Source organism: Chelonoidis abingdonii, chromosome 8, assembly GCF_003597395.2.
Source record: "Chelonoidis abingdonii isolate Lonesome George chromosome 8, CheloAbing_2.0, whole genome shotgun sequence".
Classification (NCBI taxonomy): domain Eukaryota; kingdom Metazoa; phylum Chordata; order Testudines; family Testudinidae; genus Chelonoidis; species Chelonoidis abingdonii.
The window spans coordinates 6,477,290-6,487,965 of NC_133776.1; positions in this window are offsets into that span (position 1 = coordinate 6,477,290).

Here is a 10,676-nt window from a genome sequence, read left to right on the forward strand (position 1 = left end):
CCAATGTGTAAGCAGGGAGTGTGATAGAGAAGGGAAGGCTCTTTGCATCTGCTTACCATGCTAATCAGTTAAATCAGCAAGAGGCTGGGGTTTAAATCGCTCTCACTGGGATTTATCCAGGATGGGGCATCAGAGCCTCTAATTTTAAAATCATTAAAACAGGTTTTTTGACCAAAAAATAATAAAGCAGGAGTCGATCTTCATGAACCACGAGTCACGTGAGCTGACAAACGCAGAAAAGCTTTGCAGATCAAGTTAATGTAATCGTAGTTAACATTCCCTTAAGATGAAGGGGAAAGTAGTTCAAACTTTTCTTTGCCACTATTATTTTGTTCTTTCTGGGGAGTTACAGGCTGGGGGAAAAGGGCAAAACTGTAATTCAACGTAGGCTTGTCTTTACTAGGAAACTAAACTGTATTTAACCACGTTTTTTAACCATTGTGTTTGGGGGCATGATGCTGGCCAGGTCTGACTCATGTGCAGACAAGGACAAGTTGTGGTCAGGATCATGTTAGCAAGTGGTGGGTAAACTCGGATGCAGTAGACTTTACCCACAACTAGTGGCGGCAGGTTTGTATAATTTTTGGTGGTGCCCAGAATGGGTCCAAGTCTTCTCCCACTGCCACACCTGCCTTGTAAGCTAATATATATTTTTTAAAATAATGTAAAAATGGATTGGAAACAGTAAGTATGTAATAGTTTCCCTATATTGAACAATATCACTGTCCTAAGAAAAAATTATTTAACTAAGAATATCAACTTCAGTAATACTCTGTTGAATACGGAAACAACCCAGCATTCTTGGATCAATAACCCTTAAAAGCAAAAAGCTCTAATTCGCTATTGGACTCCAACTACGTAAATCTTGATAGCCAAGATTGATGAAAACTCATTCTCTTATCTGTTAGATTTGCCACATCTTTCTTTTGTAGCACTTCAGTTTGCAAGCTGGGGGTCGAACTCAGTCCGTCACTTGATGAATTGCCCTTTTGTTCCTTTTTTCTGGGTAACTTTATTAAAAATTTACCCACTGTTGATTATTATTACACAAAATTAATGGGATGGGGCTGAGGGGTTTGGAGTGTGGGAGCAGGTTCAGGGTAGGGCAGAGGGTTGAGGTTCTGGGGTGAGGGCTGCTGAGTGGGGCCGAGGATGAGAGGTTCATGGGGCAGGAGGGGAGTCAGGGCTGGGGCAGAGGGTTGGGGGGGTCAGGGCTCTGGCTGGGGGTGTGGGCTCTGGGGTGGGGCTGGGCCAGGGTTGAGAAGTTCAAATTTTGGGGTGCAGCAGACAGGCTGTTCCGGGGCTGGGGCCAGAGAGGATGACTCCCCCCAGCCCTCTCCTCACTGGTAACAGCGAGCTCCCTCCCCCCTGACATGACACTCACCCAAGCCCCAGGCTGTGGCTCAGGAGGTCCAGACAAGATAAGCCCTCTTGGAGTTGCCTGCCAGGGGGCAGGGGGACTGCCATGCCGCTGCGCCTCCTCCCCTCCTCGCTCCGCAGGCGCAGCAGTCAGCCAGCCATCAGCACTGCTCCCTTACTCAGCAGCGGCTGGTGAGGGAGAGCAGCACGGAGCTGCAGGGGGCAGCAACCCGCAGCCCAGTGCATAGGTGAGGCAGGGACGCTCGGGGGCAGCATGCGGGGCCGGGGGAGAAACCCAGCCCTGAACATTAGTGGATCCAGGGCCCTGAATTTGCTGGAGCATGGGCACCACAGGCCCATAAAACTCCCCGCCCCTGCCCACAACTAACTGACACAATGCCGAATATAATTTGCCCTTGTCTATACTGACTAATCACTATCAATCAACTAGATCACTGATATTCACACTGAGGCTTATGGACTTCAAGTGGCTCTTTAATGTGTCTCTGTGTGATTTAATTATTAGCCAATTTAAGTTATTAGCCAATCAGGATGCTTTTACTATGTTATTAACGAATTGTAGTTGATAAAATATTTGGTCAGTCATTTTGCTGTGAGAATAATATGTACATTATATACATATAAAATAGGAAATGAAAAAATTCACACGTTTGTGGCTCTTTTGGGTAATGTTGATCTCTCCTTTGGCTCCTGAGCTCCTGAAGTCTGAATACCACTGAGCTAGATAGTTGCAGAAGTGGAGAAAGACATCCCTGGATTAGCTCACTCTCCGGGCCATACTCACTGATTTCACCCTTTAGCCTTGGGCAAGCTGGGTTTCATATGGCAACACGACCAGGTGTTTGGCTCCATGGTACACAGGGAATTTTTGGTGAGATGATCATAATGGTCCCTTCTGACCTTAAAGTCTGTGATTCTATGACAGCTTGTGCTTATGCGCATAGGTCTGTCCACAGTACAAAAACACATTGCCGGAGCTGGTCGCGAAGTTGGAAATTTTATCATCATCTGATAAGAGAGTTTGGTCCCATCTCACTGCAAGGCTGGACAGTGTTTTAACCATATCGACTACTACCAAGATGTAACTAGATCCTCTAGCACAGTGGATGTCCAGGAGGAGTTTGGGCTGTTCTCTGTGTCTCTTAGGGTTGCCAGCCCTCCAGGATTGGCTTGGAGTTTCCTGGAATCAGCATCCATCTCCAAGTGACTACTGAAAGCAATCCAGGAGATTTGAATAGGATATTTTAAGAAAATGACATTATGACATGTTGGGGGGGGGGAAAAAATCTCCCAGAATAGCTTCAGTCAGAGCTGGCAACCCTAGTGTCTCTCTAGCTTAAAACCTTCCATTGTTGTTCCAGTAGCACACCTTCTTGCTGGTCTTTATAGTCACCGCTCAGCTCCCAAGCTGTATTTATGCTCCTAAAATTGCCCCCTCCCATCTCCCTCTTCTGGATAACTTTAATCACATTTTACCAGCATTGTATACCTCTAAAAGTCCAGACAGCAAATACGATCAAAAGTGTGCATTCATTTCCCCCCTTCCCTGTCTTGTCAATAGTTATCCTGCGCTTTTCTCTGTATGTGGCAATGCTGGAGACGGTTCACACACAAATCATCTGTAATAACTCATTCACTTTTCACAGTCCATGCTGTTTGTTTACTTTTCTGCACTTCACGCAGTTAGAGCAATGAAATGAATTTTTCATTCATTCCTGGTTTCATTTTGGGTTTCTAATCACTTTCATTTCTGGCTCCTGAGTAGCTCACTGGCGTTTAGGTTCACAGCTCTGCAGAGGATCATTTCAATCCTCCCCAACTTTTGCCACTGAAACTCTTTTTCTTTTTTTAGAGAAAACGTCACTCTTGCTGATGCAGGTGTTGGAAACCCTGAAGTATTTCTCAAGTTCCCCATGGCGTCTCTTCACTGTGCTACGATTGCTGGAGCCAGGGACCTGGCTGTCCCATGGTACCATTCAGTGTTCTTAAGACGCATGGCATTGGAGTGAGGCTTATTGTGCTGTACTTTGTAATTGCCTTTACATTAGTGGATTTACAACCTGTGCTCCTGCCATCACTAGAGGCTGGGCTGCTCTCAGTGGGGTTGACGGCATAGCTGTCGGTTAGGGGTGTGATTTTTTTTGCTGACACAACTGTGCTAATAAAAGTTCTAGCATAAGTCCAGTGATAGCAGCAAAAATGTCATTTTGCCAGCCTATTTCATGCAGGGGACTGGGATAAGCTATGCTGGTGAAAGGACTTTTTTTACCACTATAGACTGGATTTCCCAAATGAGGGTTTGCTGGAATGGCTATACCGATGTAGTTACACTGACAAACCTTTTAAGCGTAGCCAAGCCTGTCTTTTGATGTGGCTCTCCCAGAGGCAGCAGCAAAGAATGAAAGGGATAGCTTTGGCAGCCAGCCAGAGCTTCAGGTTGGCAGGGACCAGATTGGTATATTTCTTACTCGATCAGTTATTCATCAAGTGTTCTGAATGGGGAGGGCAGCAGGCTGTTTTCAGGTACCAAGACATTGTCTTCCGTCTCCATGCAGCCTGCTTGTGAATCGCAGCAATGAGATGTAGTGCTGCTTGGGGACAGAGCCCAGTACCCAAATGGGAAGGAAGAATGTTTTCACTGACCCCCGACCCAGTGTCCACTGCATTAACTGTGTTGCACTGCCCTCCTGCTCAAGGCTCTGCGACACCTCTGTGACACTGCATTGCCCCAGGTGTACTGTACTGCACTGCACTGCCCACATGGTACTGAATTACCCCTAGTGCTGCCCTCCATTCCTTGCACTGCTATCCCCCCGAGGTGCTGCAGTACCACTGGGGCACTGCATTACACCCCATGGCTACTCTAGCTCTGCTGAATGTTATCCCTATGGCACTGCAATAGCACCACGTTACTGTCTGTCTGCCATTGTACTGTCACCCTACCTGCACTGGCTTAGCTCCACACCAAACTGCTACCCGTGGTGCTCAATTACCTCCCGAGCGCTGCATCCCTCCCATGGGAAGGGAAGCCGCTGAGTCAGCCAAACAGCTGAACTGTGGCCAGTCAGGAATTTCCCATGCATGGGATCATGCTGGATTCTGCTTAGAACAAACCCAGACTTGTCTGAGGTGCCCAGCAACCACTATTACATTTAGGAAGAGTTTGCCCAGAAGTTAATGCTCAAGGAAGAAGTCATCTGATGTCCAAATTCATTTCTAAACAGTCTGGCCAAGGCACTAGAAGGTTGACACATGTGGTCTCTCTCTCTCCTTGCCTCAGCTCACGGAGGGCTGCCAGACATGGGTTTCATGTACTTCAGGGACAGCCGAGTGTTCAGTCTTGAAAACACGCTATTTCCCCACAGGAGGTGTCATGGTCTGTAGCAAAGTGTTCTTTGGAATCCTACTGTAGTGGCAATGACTGCCTGGGTATAGTAGTAATAACCTCACAAATGTCAGTCCACAAAATCCCACCTACAGATGGAGAAACTGAGGCACAGAGCAGCAAAGTGACTTACCAAAGGCCACAGAGGGAGTCAGTGGCAGTTAGTCTCAGGAATTCTTGGCTTCCAATCCAGTGCTCAGTCCATTATGTTACATTGTTTCTCTAGAGCTAGAGACCCATTTAATGCAACATGGTCTATAAGTTAGGACTATATGAGGAGCGATTAAAAAGACTGGGTGTGTTCAGCTTGGAAAAAGTGATGACTAAGATATGATAGAAATCTATGAAATTGTGACTGGTGGGCAGAAGTGAATAAGGACGTATTTACTCCTTCACATAACACAAGAATCAGGGTTCAGATTTAAAACAAACAAAGGGAAGTACTTCTTCATATCATGCATGGTCAACCTGTGGAACTCACTGCCAGGGGATGGTGTGAAGACCAAAACTATAACTGGGTTCAAAAAAGAATTAGATAAATTCATGGAGGAAAGGGCATCAATGGCTATTAGTGATTACGGTCAGGGATGCAATTCCATGTTGTGGATGTCCCTAAGTCTCTGACTGCTGGAAACTGGGACTGGGCAACGGGAGGGTGTCATAAATAGATAGCTAAGGGTTAATGTTTTTTTTTACCTGTAAAGTGTTAACAAAGGGAACCAAACACCTGACCAGAGGACCAATCAGAAAACTGGATTTTTCAAAGTCAGGGAGGGGATTTTTTTGGGGTCTGAGTCTTTTGTTTGTCTCTCAGCTATGAGAAGGTTCTTTCTATCTTCTAATCTTCTGTTTCCAACTTGTAAGTACAGGTAGAAAAACAATATAGGCTTTTATGTTGTTGGTGTTATTTACAGTTGTAACTTGCTGGAATGTTTCAAATGATATCTTTTGAATCAAGGACTGTTTTTATGCATATTTTCTCTATAAGCAAATAGCCTGCATGTACTGATGCATAGTTATTCTTGCTGCTTTTTGCTTTCTATTTGTTATAGTAAAGTTTTCCAGCTGCCACAATATCATAAGCCCGAAGCTCCCCATCTGGACCTTAGCATCCAAAATGTGGGTGTCCTAGCCATGAACCTTAAGCTAATTACCAGCTTGGTATCTTATCTCGCTGCCACAAACAGGAATACAGTGCCCCTGCCTCGCTCTGGTCCCCAAACTTTCCCTGAGGGACCCAAGACCAGAAGCTCTGAGTCGGGACCGCGCAGGGAAATAACCCACTTCCCTTCCCCCTCCTCTCCCACCCAGACTTTCCTCTCTGGGCTAACGTGATAGTTGATGTAATCTCTTTACAATCACAATACCAAAGAAGCATGTCTCCTCTATTCACAAAGAGACAAACCGCCAAATACAAGGAAAACAGAAATTGATTCTCTCTCTCTTTCCCCCTCCCACCATTCCCGGTGCTGCAAGCTTACCCTCCCCAGAGAGAAACTCAAACAAGTCTTAAAAAGAAAACTTTTTATAAAAGAAAGAAAAAGCATTAAGAATTACTAAACTCTGCATCACGGTGACAAATACAGGGCTATTGCTTATAAGAAAATATGAATAAACAGTCTGATTCAAAAAGATATCCAATTTGAAACATTCCAGCAAGTTACACACATGTAAATACACCCAAAACAACATAAAAGCCTATATTGTTTTTCTACCTGTACTTACAAGTTGGAAACAGAAGATTAGAAGATAGAAAAACCCTTCTCATAGCTGAGAGACAAACAAAAGACTCAGACCCCAAAAAAATCCCTTCCCTGACTTTGAAAAATCCAGTTTTCTGATTGGTCCTCTGGTCAGGTGTTTGGTTCCCTTTGTTAACACTTTACAGGTAAAAAAACCATTAACCCTTAGCTATCTATTTATGACAGAGGGATCACTCAATAATTGCCCTGTTCTCTTAAATGGGTCTCCTAGACACTACCGCAATATAAATACAGACCCAAACTCTGCCACAGTTTAAGCTGGGAAGTGAAGAATACTGCATGCAACTGTAATTTTAGGGATGCAAGACAATGACTTCAGTTGGAACTTGGCTAGAGGAGTGGGACAAGCGGTCTGATTCTTGGAGCAAATCTGTTTTAGGTACGTATTTGGATTGGCCCCCCATCACTAGAGCATCTAACTTCTCAATCTGTAATGTATTTATTTCCTCACCACCCCTGCGAGGTTGGGTGGTGCTGTTATCCCCATGAGAACTGAGGCCCAGCATGGCTAATCACACAGGAAATCTTTGCCAGAGAAGGAAACTGAACTTGGGTCTCCCAAGTCAGCATCCTAACCACTGGTCCATCCTTCCACCTCTTAAGCATCAGGCAATCTATAACTTCTGTAGATGATTAGGACTTTGGTTTGGCATCTGATCTGAAAGATAGGCACCTCCAGGAAGCACATTTCCCCCTAGCATCATTCTCAGACATTAGTCCAAATACTGAGCAATCTCCAGTCAGGATGTTGAGGCCAGGGCATGATGCCCAAAAACTGAACTAAAATAAAATGGTTCTTTAGAACAAAACCGCCTCCAGTTGGGGGCTTTCTGTACCTACCTCAACACACTGACAGGGGCTGGCATTGGGTACAAATTAATGCCACCCACAGGCGAAAAAAATCCTCCCCCCCAAACTGTGTGTGTGTCTGTGGCTGGGTTTTGCCAGTAGATGGCGACAAAGGGCTGCATTTAGGTTTTTCCAAGTGGGCACCCCACAGTGACTGAGAGGGGAAGTTGTGCTCTCAGAGCCGCACGGCAGATCTCCCCTGTGATACACTCCGCAGGGTCACCCGTGGAGAAGAGAGTATCTGAGCAGCTGGGCACCTGCCCTGGTAAATCTCCCTCCCTGAGAGCGCGGGAGGCCCTGAAACCAGAGGGATGACTGAAGCGACAAAGTTCTGCCTTTGATCAAAAAGCAGCTGGGGTCCTAAAAACACAATGCCCAACAGGGCAGCCTAGGGCAGGGGAGGGGAGGAAGTGGGGCAATTTGCCCCAGGTACTGCAGGGGCCCCACGAGCCCTGGCCCGGCGGCGGTCCGGGTCTTTGGCGGCATTTCGGTGGTGGGGGCCCTTCCGTGCTGCCGAAGACATGGAGTGACTGAAGGGCCCCCTGCCGCTGAAATGCCACTGAAGACCTGGACCGCCGCCGGGTGAGTACAAGCACCGCAGCTCCCCCGCTTTGTCCCCCTGAGTCCTCTGAGCGGCTCTGCTGCCCTATCCTGGGAGCAATCAAACACCAGGCGGTTGTACTGCCACAGGCACTCTGCACCTAAGGGCCACTGGGACCCAATAACTAAAAACTTACCACATACCAGAGGGCCAAGAACTAAACAAACAGCAGAGCAGGTGGGGAAAATGAAAGAGAAAAACTGCCAAAGTCCAGCCCCCGATGCTCAAGTAAATAAAACAACCCCTGCTCAGGCAACATAAATCTCACACAGAAACCAAAACAGCAGCAGCCTTGCCTGGGTTCCGCATCCTGGCACATGCAGAGGGTTAGAGCTCATGGACCCGTCGTGTAGAAGGCCCTACCTCCTATCCCTATGGGATTATGCTGCGCAACAGAGAGCGGTCCCAATGCCTCTGACCCCAGATGCTAGGATGGGACATAGGGACGTAAAGGACTGCTTATGCTAAAGGACTGGGCTTATGCTAGTTATATGTGAACTGCAAAGCACAGTAAAGATGGTTTGCATCTATCTACCCATCCCTCCCCACACAGCCCTATATATCCTTATCATATAGATCCCTCTGGCCATCCATCCATCCCCACACAGCCCCTCCGTCCATCCCTCCACAGCCCCTCTACCATCCTTCCCCACACAGTCATAAGAACATAAAAACAGCCATACGGGGTCAGACCAAAGGTCCATCTAGCCCAGTATCCTGTCTACTGACAGTGGCCAATGCCAGGTGCCCCAGAGGGAGTGAACCTAACAGGTAATGATCAAGCGATCTCTCTCCTGCCATCCATCTCCATCCTCTGACAAACAGAGGCTAGGGACACCATTCCTTATCCATCATGGATAAGAACATAAGAGTGGCTGCATGGGGTCAGACCTATATATCCGTATCATATAGATCCCTCTGACCATCCATCCAACCCCATCCAGGCCCAGCTCTCTCTGTCACACACTCATCACCATGGTCCCTGAACATCCTTTACTGCCCCTATATGAGGTTTAATCGTTATGGCTTGTTTTTGATCACGTCTGACTTCCCTCCTTTTCCTGGGGAGCTGTAACTCCGGTTGGCCAGCCTGACAGGCGATGTCTCAGCTGGAAGCAGGAGCTGCAGTTGAGTTGAGTGCGGGCTGGTTGAGGGCTGGGAAAGTTGCCATTCAGATTTGTGCCGTTGACAGAGGCCATCACTTTCCAGGGCTATCGAGCCAGCACTTTACACCAGATCAGAGGTCCCAAAACTGTGGGGTGCGCCCTTCTAGAGGGGTGCAGCTGGGTCTGAGCCAGCCCACACAGGGGGTGGGACAGGAGCGCCATCCAGCCCTGCTCCAGCCTCAGTCCCAACCCCGGCCTTGCCCTCAGCCTCAGCCCCAGCTCTGTTCTCGGTCCCAGACCTGCCCCCAGCCTCAGTGCCCTTATCCCTGTCCAAGCCCCAGGGGGTGGGACAATCTAAGTGAATCTGAACATCACTGCAAGGGGCCCGAGAACCATAGCCCCTGGGACCTGCCTGGACTGGTCCCATCAATTCATTCCCCCACATCCCAGCCGCAGCTGTCATGCTGCCAAGAGACCCAAGCCTGAGAAGCAGCCCCTACCTCCCCTGCGGCGAGCCTGAGTCCCAGCCCAAATGCCCATTCTGCTCCTGGCGAGGCAGTAGAAAGGCAGGTTGTTCAGTACTCAGGTCCCACTCGTGTCCCTCCTCATCCATTAGGCTCTGAGTAGGGAGAAGTGAAAGACGGATGGACAAGCTGTCATCCCCAGCATAGACCCACCCTGGGCTGGATGGTGCACCTGCTGCTGGCCACCTTGGGGTTACCATGGTTTCCTCTAATTCCTGCCCTTTACAGCTGATGAGGGGCATCAGCCATCAAACCAAATTCAAAGAGCGGATGAAAAATTCTCCAGAGCCACGTCCCATTCTGATGCTCTCAGGGAAAAACAGTAGCCTAGAAGCTGGCATTTGAGGGATATTTCATTGGATTCAATAGCCAGATCCCAGACACATTAACTCCCTCTCATCATGCAAATGGTGGGAAGGAACGTGGGAGCAACTGGGCCCAGGGAGGGTCCCTGAGCAAGTGGGGAAGAGAGATAACACAAGGAGCCTTTCTCCTAGGCAGCTGCCACCATGCAGGGGGCCAGGATCAGTGCTGCACGGGTTTCCTGTGAGGATGGAGAGCTTAGCCACTTTCAAAAGACGAGAGCTTGGGAGCTTAAATTCTTATCTCTGATAGACGCTAAAAATCACAGACTCAGTAAAGAAACTGGATTTATGGCTCATTGCAACAATTTGTAACCCACTAACCCTCCTTGCTGGGATGTAAACTGGCCCCTTGACTGTGAACAGTCTCTTGCAACATATGTTAACTTCTTATTCTTAACAATCTGTTCCACCTCCTATTTAGCTGGGACACTCTGAGTACCTTTCCCACACCTGAAGAAGAGCTCTGTGTGTAAGCTCAAAAGCTTGTGTCTTCCACTGACAGAAGTTGGTCCAATAAAAGAGATTACTTCACCCGCCTTGTCTCTCAGACAGCTAGAGATATCTAGGGGCTTGTGTCATAAGTAGATAGGTAAGGTAAGGGTTAAGTTTCTTTTACCTGGAAAGGGTAACCAAACACCTGACCAGAGGACCAATCAGAGAACTGGATTGTTTAAAAGTCAGGGACGGGAATTTGTATACTCGG